The sequence below is a fragment of the Felis catus genome, chromosome A3, assembly GCF_018350175.1.
Source record: "Felis catus isolate Fca126 chromosome A3, F.catus_Fca126_mat1.0, whole genome shotgun sequence".
Classification (NCBI taxonomy): Eukaryota; Metazoa; Chordata; class Mammalia; order Carnivora; family Felidae; genus Felis; species Felis catus.
The window spans coordinates 67,125,537-67,143,332 of record NC_058370.1 but is presented as its reverse complement, the minus strand read 5'-3'; positions in this window follow the sequence as shown (position 1 = coordinate 67,143,332).

Here is a 17,796-nt window from a genome sequence, read left to right as displayed (position 1 = left end):
TATCTTTTCACGTGCTTATTGGCCACCTGTATATCTTTCCTTGTGAAGTGCCTGTTCAAGTCTTTTCATTATTTCTCATTGTGTTTCTTTTTTCTTTTTTTAAGTAGGCCTAGGCTCCACACTCAGTGCAGAGCCCAATGTGGGGCTTGAACATGACACTGAAATCAAGACCTGATCTGAGAGCCAGAATTGGACACTTAACCGACTGAGCCACCCAGGCACCCCATTTTACTGTGTTTCTTTAAATTGATTATGAATTCTTTATATAATCTGGATACAAGTCTTTCATCAGAATATGAGTTACAAATACACAGTAGGATATAGACATAACCTGGTCCATGGCTTGTTTTTTCAACTTCTCAATGATATCTTTTGATAAACAGAAGTTTTAATTGTGATGAGATCCAATTTATCAATCTTTATGGTTACTGCTGAGTCCTGCCTAAGAAATTTTTGTGTAGCCCAAGAGTATTAAGATTTTCTTGTATTCTTTCCTCTAGACACTTTGGATTTTAAGCTTTTGCCTATAGGCTCATAAACTGTCTAAAATTAATTTTTATGTCTGATGATAAGTTACTTTCCCCCATATGTTTAAAAATCAATTATCTGCTTCCCATTTTGAAGTTGAATTCTATTTTTTTAAGTTTATTTACTTAGTTTGAGAGAGAGAGAGCAAGAGAGACAGCACAAGTGGGGGAGGGGCAGAGAGAGATGTGAGAGAGAGAATCCCAAGCAGGCTTTGCACTGCCAGCACAGAGCCTGATGTTGGGCTCAGACTCCAAAGCCTTGAGATCATGACCTGAGCTGAAACCAAGAGTCAGATGCTTAACCAACTGAGCCACCCAGGTGCCCCTCTATTTGGCTTTTTAAAAATAGTTTTCATTTCAGGGGCGCATGGCTGGCTCAGTCAGTAGAGAATACGACTCTTGATCTCAGGGTTGTAAGTTCAAGTTCCACATTGAATGTAGAGATTACTTAAAATCTTAAAAAAAAATAGTTTCCATTTCTCTGCTAAAATTCTCCATTTGTTTATTCATTATATTTGTCTATTTATTTACACCCTTGAACATATTCATAAAAGCTGTTTTAAAGTCGGCTGCGGGGCACATGGGTGGCTCAATCAGTTAAGCATCTGACTTTGGCTCAGGTCATGATCTTAGAGCTCTTGGGTTCAAGCCAGCATTGGGCTCCGTGCTGACAGCTCAGAGCCTGGAGCTTGTGTCAGATTCTGTGTCTCCCTCTCTCTCTGCCCCTCCCTCCCCCGCTCATGCTCTGTCTCTCTCTCTCAAAAATGAATAAACGTTAAAAAAATTTTTAAAGTCATTGGCTGCTATGCTAATTACTAATTTATTGCCTCTTAGTGCTAAATCAAACTTTCATGAGCTGTGCTATGATAATCAACAAGACCCTTTAAGTATTTCTCTTTTGCAATAACTACAATGTTCATTTTTGTCAGTAGAGGAAGCTGGAGGGACTTAGTAGGAAAGAGCTTCTCCCAGTTCCACTGCTTCTGTGTTTGTTTATTTGTTATTGCTGCATGACTGCCAGCTTCATGTCCAAAGCACATAGTCCCTCAACAAACTTGCAGGCCTGGCTCCCGTCCACCAGCTATGTCACTGTAGTACTCCTGATGTCAACAACATGAATACCAAGCCTTAGGCTTCCCTGTCAGCAAGTGGGTTCCCTACATCCTGACTTCCTCTGTGTACCCATCTACTAGCCTTGGCCTACCTGTATCCCAGGTGGTTGCTTCCCATGGCCCTCCTGACATGGACATCATACAATCCAGGTTTCACACTGCCCTGATGCTAAGTTGATTCCCAATGCCTGGATTCCCTCTGCACTCCTACCCACAAGCTCTGGCCCACCTGAGCCCTAGAGGCAAGTATTTTCTACTTTCCTATCCACTGTAGACCAGATCTGACCTGGGCAGTCCAGAGAACTTCTCCATCCTTCGATGGATTGAAATTAAATCTGAATTTTGCTCTTGGGAAGGGATCTCCGTCTTAAGTTGTTTCTTCCTTAGTCCTTTTCCCTCAGAACTAGGTTGTTCCTTAGAGTACCTCCCCTTTACCTGTATAGTTTCTCTACTATTTAAGTTAATAATTCTTTACATTAAACATTCTCTGTTGTAATTATTGGTTTCTGTCTCCTGATCAGACCCTTGACTGGTACATCTGCTAATTTAATCATCTCTGTCACCTGGAGGTCTATTTCTTTGGACTGATTTGCCTCTGAATTATGGTTCACATTTCCTTCTTTGAACATGTAGTAATTTTTGTTGTATGCTGAACGGCATATATGGGAGACCAGGATGATGAAGCACTTGGAATTCATGTCATATCAAAGCATTGGGAGAAGTAGAGATGTTTGTTCTAAAGAAGATGCAGGTGGGTTGCAATGGCTATCTTTTCATATTGGAGGGCGGCTGCTGCAGAGGATAGAACTAAGGTCAACGAAAGGGAAGGAAAGCAGCGTAAGTATCAGCATAGATACTAGGAAGAATTTTCTGTGCATCAGAACTTTTGCCTGAAGATTTGGTGCTGGTGGTGAAGTAGAGACTGGGTCACTGTTTACTGAGGATTTGTGTATCCCTTTGGGTAAAGGAGAGGTTGCAGTGCACCTCCTCAGAGTTTTCTGGCAAAAGCATAGGCTTTGTAGTCAGTCAGATTTGAGCTGGGTTCCAATTTTTTTACATACCAGCAAGTCACTTATCTGTGCCTCAGTTTCCTCATCTATAAACAAAGGTGATACTACCTATCTCTAAGGGTTGTTGTAAGGATTAAAAGAGAAAGCCCTAGCCTTCCTTGTCCTGACTGTAACCAGCACCCTGATGCTCCTACAAATATCTACAACTCTGGGTCAGTTATGTCTTTGGGGCCTTCAACAACCTTTCACCTGATGAAGTTAGTTACCTGTTCCATCCCCCTTCCTGACTTCTCCAAATGTCACTGCCTGCCCAACTTCTTTGATGTCATAGAGAAAAATAAAAGACAAAATTTTCTCGACTTAAGCTCTTACTTACCCAACCCCTTCAATTTCATAGGTACATCCTTCTATGGCCTCCGACTTCCCAGACCTCCTCCTTCTATACCCCCAAAATGTGCTTTGTGTACCTATTTGTGGTTGTATTTATGTTGTTTTAATCTTTTAAACTATTTTAAAATCAATATATGTGACAGATTGAATGTTTGTGTCCCCTCCCCCACAAATTCATATGTTGAAATCCTAACACCCAAGGTGATGGTATTAAGTGGTGAGGCCTTTGAGAGATGGTTAAGCCAAAGGGTGGAGGCCACATGAATGGAATTCATGCCTTACAAAAGAGACCCCAGAGAGCTCTCTTGTCCCTTTTGCCATGTGAGGTCACAGCAAGAGGACAGTCATCTATAAACAAGGAAGCAGACTCACACCAAATCTGTCTTGACCTTGGACTTCCCAACCTCTAGAACAGTGAGAAATACACTTCTATTGTGTATAAGCTACCCAGTTTATGGAATTCTATTACAGCAGCCCAAATATGTTTACGATTGAAACATTCAAGAAATGAAAAAGGGTACAAGTAGGAAGTTTATAGTTCTCTTCCCTCACTGGTCCAGTGCCACCCGGGAGAGAGCCATTTTAATTTTCTTGCATTATTTTTCCAAGAAATATATGCACAGGCAAGTATGTGCACACATATGCACATGTCACATAGGTGTCTTTTTGGTTTTCGTGTAATGGGACCTTGCTCTCCAGACTGTTGCATCCAGTGCTTTTTACACTTCATGTGTCTTGTACATCTTTGCAGATCAGTAAGGAAGGCCTCATTCTTTTCAACAGCTGCTTAGTGTTCCCCCATGTAGATGCACTAAGGGTTATTACTTCAGTCCCCTCTTGCTGGACATGTAGTTTGGTGTGGTGTGTTGTCTTTCACCACGGGGCTAAGTTATATTTTAAGTGTCCAGGACTGTGTTTTCAACCTAACTGGGGAGGACAGGGGCTGCATTTCATTTTTGGGTGTATATCCAGCAACTCACTCTGCCCTTGGCATGTTGTAAAAGCAATTGAACTGAATTCTATTCCATAGGATTGTTCCTGCCAAAGGTCTGGCCCAAGACCCTTCCCCAGGGGGTGCCACGAGCAAAGAGGAGTCTCCCCAAATCTGATATATTACTTAATCCTCATCTGGTTCAGTTGGCAGGTTTACACCCTCAGAAGCAGCCTCCTACCGCTGATTTCCCTGGATCCTCTAGGTCACCATGGAAATGTGGTCTCAGAAAACCCCTCTTCCGGGGGCCCTGGCCCCTCCCTGTCCCCACAGTCATCTGTTCCCTAGTCCCTCCCTTAGGGAACCAGTGCTTGGTGGACACTCAGGTATCACCCTGTCCTCTTAACAGTTGGTCCTGCTCCTCCCAGCATCACCTCCCGGGAGGAGGCGGCAGTTCATTTTCCCCTGAATTCAAGCCCCTGGCACAGATAAACCCCTGGGAAGCATATACTGAAGCTTCCCAGGCCTTTCTCTGCATGAATATTTAACACTTCTGCAGTAAACTAGATTGTTAAGGCAAGGAAGAGGAGTTGTCTATGCCACACTGCTACATGCTGGCAAGGATCTGGGGTGTGAAGGTGGTGGTGAGGATGGGCCTCTCATCCCTTCCAATCCAATGCAGAAATTATGTCCCTCACCCGAGCACCCAACCTTCCCCAGCAGTTTGAGTGGGTGGCTGCCGTCACCAGGCCAGCAGTGTTCCTACTCACTGGTCCACCTTTATGGCACTCCAAAAGGTCATCTTGGATTTCTGCTTTGTCATTTTAGTCCCTGCCTCTGCTTCTATCCCCATCATGAATACAAGCGCCCACCTCTGAGGTCCTGTCATCCAGCCACCTTTTACAGAAGAGGGAATGAGACCCACGGAGATGAAGGAACTGCTCAAGGTCACACCTGGATAGCAAGTGTGAACACTCACTCAGGGATCCAGACTCACAGCAATGGGCCTTGTCGACTCCACTGACCTCAGGCAGAAAGGGTCTGTCAAGCTGCTGCTGCTGCTGGTTTACTCTCCCTTCCCTGAGCCCAGGATGATGGAAACAGCTAAAACTTACATAAAACTTCCAGTATGCCAGGTCCTGCTGGAAGCGCTTTACATATATTCATTTATTTTATAACTCAACACCCTATGAATTATATTGCATATTTTACAGATGAAAAAAACTGAGGCCCAGACAGGTTAGGTTATATGCCTAATGTCACACAGTGACAGAGCTGAGATTCAAGCCCAGGCTATATAGCTTCAAAGTCTAAGTCCTTAACTTCTGCACCATCTCTTTCCTCCCCCCCCCTCCCCACTGGAAATAACAAACTCTGGTAGGCTCTATTTTAAGAGTGTATATGCAATATTTCATTTAATCCTCATCACAGTGCTATGAAGAAGAAAATACTCTTACTGAACCCATTTTATAAGCCTCTCGGCTTAGAGAAGTCAGGTAAATTGGTGAAGGTCACTTAGCTGGTAGAGTCAGGAGTGAAGGAAATCAAAATATGCCACCCCCAAATATGCCACTTTGGCATAAGGATTATTTTGAGCTGAAGGCAATTAAGAAACAACAGATGCAGAAAAAACAAAAAAGCTGTCTGCCCTCCCCCTATCTGGCTGAAAGCAGGATATTAATTTCCATTTGTAAAAGTGTCTCCCTCTTCTATACAAGGAAGAGGAGGACAACTCCTAGACTCTTAATCACCAGGGACAACTCTAGAATCTTATCAGCCCAAGGCATCAAGAGCAATCTACAGGGGTCCCTGGGTGGCTCACTTGGTTGAGTGTCCAACTTTGGCCCAGGTCATGATCTCACGGTTCGTGAGTTTGAGCCCCACATTGGGCTCTGTGCTGACAGCTCAGAGCCTGGAGCCTGCTTCAGATTCTGTGTCTCCCTCTCTCTCTCTGTCCCTTCCCTGCTTGTGCTCTCTCTCTTTCAAAAATAAATAAGTAAACTTAAAAAAAAAAAGGAATCTACATAACAAATTTTACTAAAATAACTCTTAATAACTCTGATCTTCTTTGGGCTTCCTCCCATATATTTACCTTCCTACAGTTTGTCACCCCTAAAAGCTAATCCCCTTCTTTTTTTTTGCTATGTCACTTCTCTACAAATTTATAATTAACATGCTAAATAAGCCCCAAGTTCCAACCGTTGGAACATTCTACATGAATTAATAAACTCTTTTTTTTTTCTGGTTAATTTTTGTCAGTTTGATTTCTAGGGCTTCAGCCATGGAACCTAGGAGGATAGAGAAAAAGATTTCCCCTCCCCATAAGACTAAACTCAAATCTGTCAACAGCAAGGCTAGACCTCATACTGTCTCATAAAAGATGCTCAACAAATGAAGAATGAATGAATGGCCCTGTATTAGTCTACTCAGGCCCTCATAATCTAATGACTTAACATAAATTAATTTTTTCACAGTTCTGGGGGCTGGGAAGTCCAAGGTCAATGTACTGGCTGATTTACTTCCTGTGAGAGCTCTCTTTCTAGCTTGCAGAAGGCAGCCACCTTGCTGTGTCCTCACATGGGGGAGACAGAGTACTCTGGTATTTCTTCCTCATCTTACAAGAACACCAGCTCTATTGGATTAGGGTCCATCCTTACGACCTCATTGAACCTTAATTACTTTGTAAAGGCTTTATTTGGAAAGAGGACACAATTCAGTACCTAGTAGGCCCTTTTCCTTTCCTCTGGGGAAAAAGTAACAATGATAAAATAACAAGAATACTCAAGGTCAACCTATGGGCATTGAGAATGGTTGTTGGGTCCTTCCCTTGGCTGGTCATGGGAAACCACCCAAATGGAGAAAAACACCAGTTTCTATGAGTGTTGATGGTGTTGTGATTTCTGGACATAGTGAGGCCTTGGCCATGGCCACAATAGGCTTTTGAGTGAGGGGAAACACAGAAGGAAGATGGGTTGCCAGCGAAAATGAAATGATCATGGACTAATAATGTGAGAATGATTATGCTATTGTGTCCCATCTGTCTTCACAATTTTCACATCAGAAGATCTACTTTTCCAAGTGGGGAACATGTCTCAGTCCTGAGATAGTCACCTGCACAATCAGTGAGTGTGGTGCCCAAATCCTGCCAGAACCTAGTGTCTTTGCTCTTTGCACACAGGGCATGCTTTAGGGAGGCTGAGATTCTCTGAAGTAGGTGTATTACTAAAACTAGTCTTATGATTATGGAATCATAATTTCCTTTCTACTTTTACCTAAAATTATACATGGGTCCTGCCAGGGGAGAAAACTGGCTACATAAGGCAGTCAGAAACATTTGCACAATAACAATCTTTTTATTTTATTAAAAAAAATTTTTTTGAGAGAGAGAGTGTGAGTGGAGGGGAGGGAGAGAGGGAGAGAGAGGGAGGGAGGGAGGGAGGGAGGGAGGGAGAGAGAGAGAGAGAGAGAGAGAGAGAGAGAGAGAGAGAGAGAGAGAGAATCCCAAGCAGGCTCCAAGCTCAGTGCATAGCCCAACACAGGGCTCAATTCCACGACCCTGGGATCATGATCTGATTTGAAATCAAGAGTCAGGATGCTCAACTGACTGAGCCACCCAGGTGCCCCTATAACCAATCTTTTAAAAAGGCACATATATTTTTAAAAAGTAATTCCTGAAGAAATAATAAATTATTTGTAACATTTCCTGCAGAGCAGCCAGGGTTTGCTGGAACAACTTCCAGATCCAGAGGAAGCAATAATGGATAAAACCACCAGAAGAGAGTGGATACTTCCCATCCCTAATCCCAGAGCATAGGACTATTATTCCCAGTCACTTAGAACACATTTCCTGGGGATCCTAGGTGACTCAGTCAATTAATCATCAGACTCTTGATTTTGGCTCAGGTCATGACCTCATGGTCATGAGATCAAGCCCCACGTAAGGCTCCATGCTGAGTGTGGAACCTGCTTAAGACTGTCTCTCTCCTTCTCTCTCTGCCCCTCCCCCTGTTTGCATGCACATGCTCTTAAATAAATAAATAAATTGTTGATATTAAAAAAAATAAAAGAACCCACTTTCTGGCTCACTTGTGGGAACTTCCAGTATTCAGAAACCCACAGGTGAATCATAGCTGATGGTTTGAAGGGGTAGGGATGGGCTTCAGACATAGAACAAAAGCTAGGGCCAAATAGAGGCTGCAAACATGCATAACACCTTCATTGAACCAGGAAGAAGGAAGGGAGGAAGCTGGGAAAGTGAACCAGGAAGTGGAGCTGGACGCCCTAAGAATTTTTAGTCTACCCTGGTGTGATGAGTAACTAACTCAAAGGCGGTGGTTAGAACTTGGACTTCTACAACATCTTTTTTTTTTTTTCAACGTTTATTTATTTTTGGGACAGAGAGAGACAGAGCATGAACAGGGGAGGGGCAGAGAGAGAGGAAGACACAGAATCGGAAACAGGCTCCAGGCTCTGAGCCATCAGCCCAGAGCCTGACGCGGGGCTCGAACTCACGGACTGCGAGATCGTGACCTGACTGAAGTCGGACGCTTAACCGACTGTGCCACCCAGGCGCCCCAGACTTCTACAACATCTTAACAAAAGAACAATAAATTTGTAGTGACGAGGCAAGACAAAGGACTTTGAGCTTCTAGGGGTGACAAATTTGGGGAAGGTAAATATATGGGGGGAACTAATGGGACATAAGGGCTAGTTAGTAAAATTTATCATGTCAGTTCCTCTGGTGCCATCTCTAAACTGATAAGGGTCTAGAGTTATCTTGGTGATAAACATCTGTTCTTCCTGGAAGAGAGGGGAGGGGGACAACTTTACAAATTTATGTCCTACTTTTAGGCAAAAAGCAGGAGGACTGAGAGTTTTTCTTGTATCTGCTTCTTCTCAATTTCCTTCAGCTCAAAACAATCCTTGGGTCAAAGTGGCATATTTGGGGGTGGCATGTTCTATTATCTTTCAGTAGCAATATTGGGACAAACTTTCAGGTCTCCTGATTCCCAGTCCTATACTGTGGCCCTGTATTGTTGATTTCTGGGGGCACAAATGGAGTAACGACTATATGTGGACAAGAGGTTCCATCCCATGAATGAGGACCAGAAGAGAGGACCTGCCATTCAGAAGCAAACTCTTTCCAGAACGCAGGGAGGGATGGCAGCCCAGGGAGCTGTCACTTCTCAGCAACTGTGTGGGAAGGTACATGATATAATAGGTCACACTGTCCCATAGAATACACTACAAGCTGTGTATGATTAAAAATTTTGTAGTACACACATTTTAAAAAGTAAAAAGATATGAGGAAGTTTTTTTTTTAAGTTTATTTTTTATTTTGAGAGAGAGAGAGAGAATATGCACACAAGGAGGGGAGGGGCACAGAGAGAGAGGGAGAGATAAAGAGAGAATCTCAAGCAGGCTCCGCACTGCCAGGGCAGAGCCTGATGCAGGGCTCAAACTCACAAACCGTGAGATCGTGACCCAAGCTGAAGTCAGATGCTTAACTGACTGATTTCGGCTCAGGTCATGATCCAGGGTTATGGGATATAGCCCCATGATTGAGATTCTCTTTCTCTCCCCTTTGGCCCCTCTCCCCTGCTCATGCATGCTCACTCTCTCTCTCTAAAATTAAAAAAAAGAGGGGGAATTGGAAAGAGTGAAGTCTTTAGAGTGGCTAAGAGAAATAATGTTTGCAAAAGTTTGCTAATTTAGATACAAAACTGCTTAACATCCATACATTCAGCCAGCATGGTTCTAAACGGAAAGATAGTAATAATCCCTTTTCCTTAGTTCCAAGTTTTGGAATATTTTTCTGAACATGTCTTTGGTCATCGAAAGGATTTGTTTGTTTCTTTTTTGTTATTTTTTATATTAAAATTTTACTGATCTACTCCAAAACTTTGGAACTGCTGGCTGTGGGAAATCTGTGCTTTGTTGTTGTTGTTTTGGGTTTTTTTTTACACAAGTGCCAATTTAAGAAAAATTAAATGCTGGGGCTCCTGGGTGGCTCAGTAAGTTAAGCATCCTACTCTTGGTTTCGGCTCAGATCATGATCTCACGGTTCCTGAGATCAAGCCCTGGGTCAGGCTCTTCAATGACAGCACAGAGCCTGCTTGGAATTCTCTCTCTCTTCCTCTCTCTCTCTCTCTCTCTCTCTCTCTCTGTCTCTCCCTGCATGCACTTACTCTCTCTCTAAATAAATGAATAAACTTAAAAAAATTAAATGTTTACAGAGGCATTTTCCACTCATTCAATACAAAAATAGGTTTACTATATCCCTTGGAAACAATGTAAGTTCTTATAACTCTGATAACCTACATTTTGGGATAGAGAGAAATGAATGAGAAAATGAGTCTGCTTTGAGCAGCTGAGCCTTTTCAAGAAGCACCTTTCTAATCTTCATCTTGAATTGTGATTTCCAGCTTAAGTTTGTTCTCAGGCTGCTCAAACTGGCTTGGACCCCCATTTAAGGGATTTAATGGCAAAATCCTACAGGAATAGGACCCCCGAAGCTGGTGATGGGATAAGGTTTGGGGAGCAAGCAGGGAGAGGGTCCAGAAAAGAAGGTGGGGTTTGGGACACTATAATTCTGCAGAGGCCCAGACCAACAGTCCAAGACTGCTCAATTGAGATCCTTAAGAGGGCAGGAGACAAGTTTACTGAACCAGAAGTATGGAGCTTTCAAAGCAGCCAATTGGGCTTAGAGAATTGAAAAGGAAAGCATTTCATTTAAGGACCTAGTCTTTCCTAGATAACTGAGGGTAGGGCAGAAAAAGTCCTAAGAGACATTTCTCTGCCTCCAAGTCATTATGGCTCTGATTGGGTGGTGTGCTAATGGCATAGTCTGCTGGATCAATGTTTTAACCCTCCTAGATGGCACATCTGCAGGTACGTGTGGCCTTCTGAAGATGATGCTTCCAGCCATAAGAGTAGCCCATAGTGCAATTTCAGACACTACGTCAGGGCAGAGGTACTGGTATTGCTGGGTAACATGATGGTGGACTCTTACTGTTCCTCTGCTGCCCAGTATGGTAGCTGGTCCCCACATGTCCCTACTGAGCACTTGAAATGTGGCTAGTCCAAGTTGAGACAGGCTTCACATGTAAAATACACATCAAATTTCAAAGACTTACTAGACAAAATATATATATATATATGTATATATATATATCTCTTCAGTAATTTTTTAATGTTTATCTATTTATTTATTTATTTTTAATTTTAATCATGTTTATTTATTTTTTTAAATTTACATCCAAGTTAATTAGCATATAGTGCAACAAGGATTTCAGGAGTAGATTCCTTAGTCCCCCTTACCCATTTAGCGCATCCCCCCTCCCACAACCCCTCCAGCAACCCTCAGTTTGTTCTCCATATTTATGAGTCTCTTCTGTTTTGTCCCCCTCCCTGTTTTTATATTATTTTTGTTTCCCTTCCCTTATGTTCATCTGTTTTGTATCTTAAGTCCTCATATGAGTGAAGTCATATGATTTTTGTTTTTTTCTGACTAATTTTGCTTAGCATAATAGCCTCCAGTTTCATCCACGTAGTGCAAATGGCAAGATTTCAATCTTTTTGATTGCCAAGTAATACTCCACTGTATGTATATACCACATCTTCTTTATCCATTCATCCATCGATGGACATTTGGTCTCTTTCCATACTTTGGCTATTGTTGATTGTGCTGCTATAAACATGGGGGTGCATGTGTCCCTTTGAAACAGCACACCTGTATCCCTTGGATAAATGCCTAGTAGTGCAATTGCTGGGTCATAGGATATTTCTATTTTTAGTTTTTTGAGACACCTCCATAGTGTTTTCCAGAGTGGCTGCACCAGCTTGCTTTCCCAAGGAAGACTCAAAGTTTTGAAGCTGGATGTTAAATACCTTTGGGGTAATTTCCTCATCAGTGTTCCCCTTCTCCATAGGCAGATCTAAGTCTGCCTCATCACTGACCTGTGGGCTCCAGCTCGACTTCTTCCAAGAACTTGACTTAGCCTTACCTCCCTGGGCAGGGCAACTCTCACACTGCCCGCCATTCAGAATAGTGCTCATTAGTTGAAACACTTGTCCTCTCTCCTCTCTTCAACACACATAGTTCTTCTGTGGCTTATCACAAACTACCCTTTATTGCATTTTTCAGGGGCTAGCTTTCTAGTGGCCTGTGCCAGAGTCTGTCCATCTCTGCTCCTTCCCAGCACCAAGGCCTTGTCTGGAGAGGGCTTCACACAAAAGAACCTCTAATTTATTATTTTTTTAAATAAATTTTTAAAGTTTATTTATTTTGAGAGAGGCAGAGAGAGCATGAGCTAGGGAAGGGCAGAGAGAGGGAAAGAGAGAATCATAAGCAGGCTACACAGAGTCAGCACAGAGCCCAATGTGGGGCTTAAATCCCAGAAACCACGAGATCATGACCTGAGCTGAAACCAAGAGTCAGACGCTTAACCAACTCAGCCACCCAGGTGCCCCAAGAAACTCTAATTTCTTTTATAGAATTTCTGGAGCAGGGAGGCAGAAAAACTTTGTGAGGTGCCCAGTGCCTTCAAACTACACACAGGAGATTGCCAGCCTGGAGCTCGCACAGGACTGCCTGTGATCCAGATTTGTCCCAGAAAGAGAACCAGCCTAGGACACGAGCTTCCCACCACAGAAGGAAGGTTTCCAGGTGATCACCCAGCTTGTGCCTGTTCCTTGGTGTTGCTCCCACTCACAGTCAATGGTAAGTCAAAGTCACATACTAGGTGAGGTCATTGAGGAACAGAAAGACTATGTAGAAGCAAAGAGGGGAGAGCAGGCAAAAGGCTCCCTAGGAGGTGGCAGGGAAAGCCTTGTTCCTAACCTCCCCAGTCCAGGCCACAGCGGGGCCTTCCCACTGGTTGTTTTCTAGTCCCAGGATGCCTGTGAGATTGACAGCCTCACACACTCACCATTCAGAGTGGGTATCCATCACATTAGACCAAACATGTCTAATACACCTTGCCTGTCTAGAGCGAAGCTATCAGTGTCTATAAAAGCTTCCCTAACCATTCCAAATACACAGACCTAAGATAACAAATGTTTGAGGCAGCAAGCATGGTAGATTCTGGTCCAGAACAATTCCATGCCTATTTGCAGCCCTGGCTGCTCCTGAAGAAGAGATTGCACCTGGAATATTCTGAACAGGATGGAGAGAGAGTAAATGACAGACAGAGGCAACACTCCAAAGATGGTCATGGAGTGAAGAGAGCCTTCTGCTTTGAGACTGCATAAAATCAAGTGCAGTTTTCAAGGGATGCTGAACTCAGGGCTATGGTGAATAGAGATTGTCCTTGGATGTACAATTTCAGACTCTTGAAACTGATATGATCTGTTCTATGAGTGGAGGCTCAAATACAATCACCTCTCTTTGATCTTATAGGGGAGTGAAATTTCCCACCCCTAAATGTGTCTCTTTGGCATGTGGAATATTTTAGGCTGATTATTTTTTTAAGTTTATTTATTTATTTTGAGAGAGAGAGTGTGTGCAAGCAGAGGAAGGGCAGAGAGAGAGGGAGAGAGAGAATTCCAACCAGGCTCTGCTCTGTCAGCCGCATAATCCCCATAATTCACTTAAGGTGCTGTGTGTATCAATAGTTTGTTCCTTTTTCTCACAGAGTATTATTCCATGATGTGGATACACCAGTTTATTTAACCATTCACATCTTAAAGGTCAACTAAATTCTTCACAGTTTTTGGCTACTGCAAATAAAGCTGCTATAAAAATAGTACAGAGTTTTTTGTGAACATAAGTTTCCATTCCTTTGAGATAAATGCCCAAGAGTGCAAATGCTGGATTGTATGGTTATTGCATATTTAATTTTATAAGAAACTGCCAAACTGTTCTTCCAGAATGATGATACCATTTTACACTCCCACGAGCAACATATCAGTGATCTGTTTTCCCTTCATTTTCTCCAGTATTTGCTATTTTTTTTTATATTGGCTAGTTTGATAGGTGAGCCTGTGGCTTTAAGTTGCACATCCCTACTGACTAACAATAGTGAACTTCTTTTCATGTGTGTATTTCCACTCCCTTGGTGAAATGTCCCTTCGTGCCTTTTGCTCATTTCTTAATTGTATTGTGTATTTTTTTTAAACTGAGTTTTTACATATTCTAGATACTACTCCTTTGTTGGACACATGATTTGCAAGTATTTTCTCTCCGTAATTTGTCTTTTCATCCTAACAAGGTCTTTCACCGAGAAAACCTTTTTCATTTTGATGAGGTCTAATGTATTAATTTTTTCTTCTATGAAACATGCTTTGAGTGTCAAGTTTAAGAATACTGCCTGGCCCTATATTCAAGTTATATAATTTTACTTTTTTTTTTTTTAAGAGAAAGAGTACAAGTATGGAAGAAGGGTAGAGGGAGAGAAAGAGAGAATGACAAGCAGGTGCCACACTCAGCACAGAGCCTGATGTAGGGCTTGATCCCATGACCCTGGTATCATGACCTGAGCTGAAATCAAGAGTCGGATGGATGCTCAACTGACTGAGCCACCCAGGCACCCCTATAGTTTTACTTCTTAAACTGAAGCCCTTGACCCTGTGGAGGCCAAGGACAGACTGCCCCAAAATGTACCACTTAGGCATATTGGTTATTTTAAATTAAAGTTACTTAAGAAACAGCCAGCGTGAGAAGAATGCTCTGGCCCTCATCCCACCTGGTATCCAGAAAGCAGAAATGAAATCTCCCATGTGAAAGATACCCTCCCTGTACCAAGAGTGGAGAGACGTCCTTACCACGAGACAGGAAGAATTCAGAGCCAAGAAGGCCATGCAAACAAACCCGGTTACTTTTTACTAATTTACTATCCCAGCACAAATTCTGTTTGAAATTCCTTACTAATTGAAGCTCCTGAACATAAGTTTTCTTTGTCCTGTCAGTTCCTCACAGACATGTTTCTTTGCCTAAAATGTGTAAAAGCTGTCTGCTTTGCTCATTTCTATAGGTCTCAATTTTATTATTGGACCTCCGTGCCCAGGTAATTAGACTGTTTGTTTTTTTCCTGTTAATCTGACTCATGTCAATTTAATTCTTAGACCTGCTAGAAAATTCTTGAAGGGTAGAGGAAAATTTTTCCTCTCTGCCAATTCATTTTGAATTAAAAACTCCCAAGTCTCGATGTTAACGCTATTAAACTGGAAGTCCCCTTCTAGTGCCTGTACTCTGTGACCTAATTCTTTGCCCAGGAAATAAGAACCCTGTTACCTCAGCACCAGCTCCTCTCCTGCTTCACTCAGGTAGCCCTGCTGGTGGCAAATGGTGTGCCTATGTGCTCCTAAGGCTGCGTCCTCTAGTATATTTGGATCCCCCAATACCCAGCTGATGTAAAGAGCTAGTGAATGACAGACATGGGAGGGGAACGCTGCTCAGGAGAACAGGGCTTTAAAGGACCAGGGGTAGTGAATGGGGGCCTGGTCTCTGGTAGGCATTTTATAATTCGGCATTTACAGTGAGATCACCTCAGTTCTCAAGTTACTCCTTCCAGGTCCCCCTGTGTGTGTGTGTGTGTGTGTGTGTGTGTGTGTGTGTGTGTGTGATATTCTAGTTTCCTGAGCCAAGAGGAGCAATGCAAACCAGGAAAGTGCCAGCAATGTATTCCATAGATACTAAACTAATGAATGAGTAGAGAGGAAGGGGAGCCAAGAAGGGGCTTTCCTGGGTTTCTGGCACCAAATCACCACCAATGGTCCCTGCACTTTTTTTTTTTCTGGATTCCCTATGCTATGCACGGAATTGTGTCCTCCCCCAAACTCATATGCTGAAGCCCTAACCCCCAATGTGACTGTATTTGGAGACAGGGCCTTTCAGAGATGATTAAGATTAAGTAAGTTTGGGGCTCTGATCTGATAGAGCTGGTGGTCTTAGAAGAGGAAGAGAGATCACTTCTTGCCCACACACTGAGGAAAAGCTGTGTGAGGACACAGCAAGTAGGTAGCTGTCTGAAGTCAGGAAGAGAGCTCTCACAGGAATGGAACTGGCTAACCCCTTGGTCTAGGACTTCCGGCCCCCAGAACTGGGAGAAAACAAATTCCTGTTCTTGAAGCCACCCGATCCATGGTATTTTATAATGGCAGCCCCAGCTGACTCAGACAGATTTTGGTACAACAGAGTGGGGTGCTGCTGTAACAAATATCTAAAAATGTGGAAGCAGGTTTGGAACAGGGGAATGAGTTTTGAGATGCATGTGAGAAAAACCTAGATTGTTGTGAAGGGACTATTGGTAGCAATATGTTAAAGCCTGTGCCTGGCCGGCTCTCCGCGAGCGGCTGCCTGCCTTGGCCACAGCTCTCAGAGCTGCCTGAACACAGGACACAGGCTGCCAGCGGACCTGGCCAATGCTGTTAACCCATGATCTCCTGTGCGTATGGGTGGTGTCAGGATAGACGGGCTGGGAAGCCTTTCCTGGAAGTAGACATTCCCAATGCCCCCCCCCCCGACACCCTTGCAACACAGTCCCCACTTACATCCACCCCACGGTTCCCGAACCTCACTCTCGTACTTCATGGTTTTTATAGCTGCGTTCTACCTTCCATGTAACTATTAAGTACATTTATTTTAATCAATTCCACTTTTCCCACTTGAAAATAGGTTTTTCTTAAATGTGAACCTTATGTCCTTAGCACTGCCATAAAATGGAACACATGATTCTTATAAGGAAGGAAACTCTACAAATATAAACGCAATTCATTCTTTCAAAGTTTATTTATGGGAAAGTGTTAACTAACCCTGCTGTATTCATCATTTTCCAATATGTTAGTGTATCAAATCATTATGTTAAGCTTATACGATGTTATATATCAATTATGTTTCAATAAAGTGGGGAAAAAAGAAAGTTTGACTTACACTTTATATACACATAAGTGTGTATGAAAGCATGTGCATATATGTATGTGTGTGTATAGTTTACTCTGGCCAAGCAGCGTAGTAGGTGCTGGGAATCTGAATGAGACAAGTCCCCCTCAGGACATATGGGTGCTCACTGCACTGTCCTTATTTCCTTTTAAATTTCTACTCTTATTACCTTACTAGAGTACTAAGTAAAGAGAATGTTGAAAAGATAACACATATATTTTTCATCAAGACATATATATATATATATATATATGCTTTATATATATATATATATATATATGATATATATATATTAAACAAATATCTTGGATATCAAGATGTCAAGGGAACGTTTGGGATTACAACACATTCGGACAATTCATAAATACATAGCTGATTATACCCCAAAATTGAGGGATCTTATGGGCCTGGAATTAAGTGTCTTAGGGGTTTGCCTGTCCTTGGCCCTTTTTGTTTGATATTTGTCATTTTTCAGCCAGGTTTGTGGAGGTATAAAGTGGGGGGTACAAACAGGGAGAGCCTCACATGATGAAGCCACCTGTGAAGGGAGAACCAGGGTATGTGGTGGCTGGAAAGTGTCACTGTAGCCAGGCTGGCCTGTTTCCGGGGTTCCCCTCCTGGTATGTTTCTGGTTAGGTGGGCCACGAGGGACATTTTACCTGAGACGTGGTGGGTGAAATAAATCAGTAGTCCTGTTGCTCTTACTATAGGAAGGTCATTTTGGGGGCACCAGTTGCGGTTGTCACTCCCTGCTGGCTACCTGTTGTCTGTGATGGCTCACACTAATGACCAGAGACAGGCTGGCAAAACGGTTTTAGCTGAGCTCTCCATCGCTACGCTGGGTCTGTTCCACCCGAGGCTCACCTGCCTTGCTTTTCCTTGGATTCAGCGAGCTATCCCAGCATCCTTCTTTTTCTCCCCCCTTTTAGCTAGCCAGAGTTCCTTC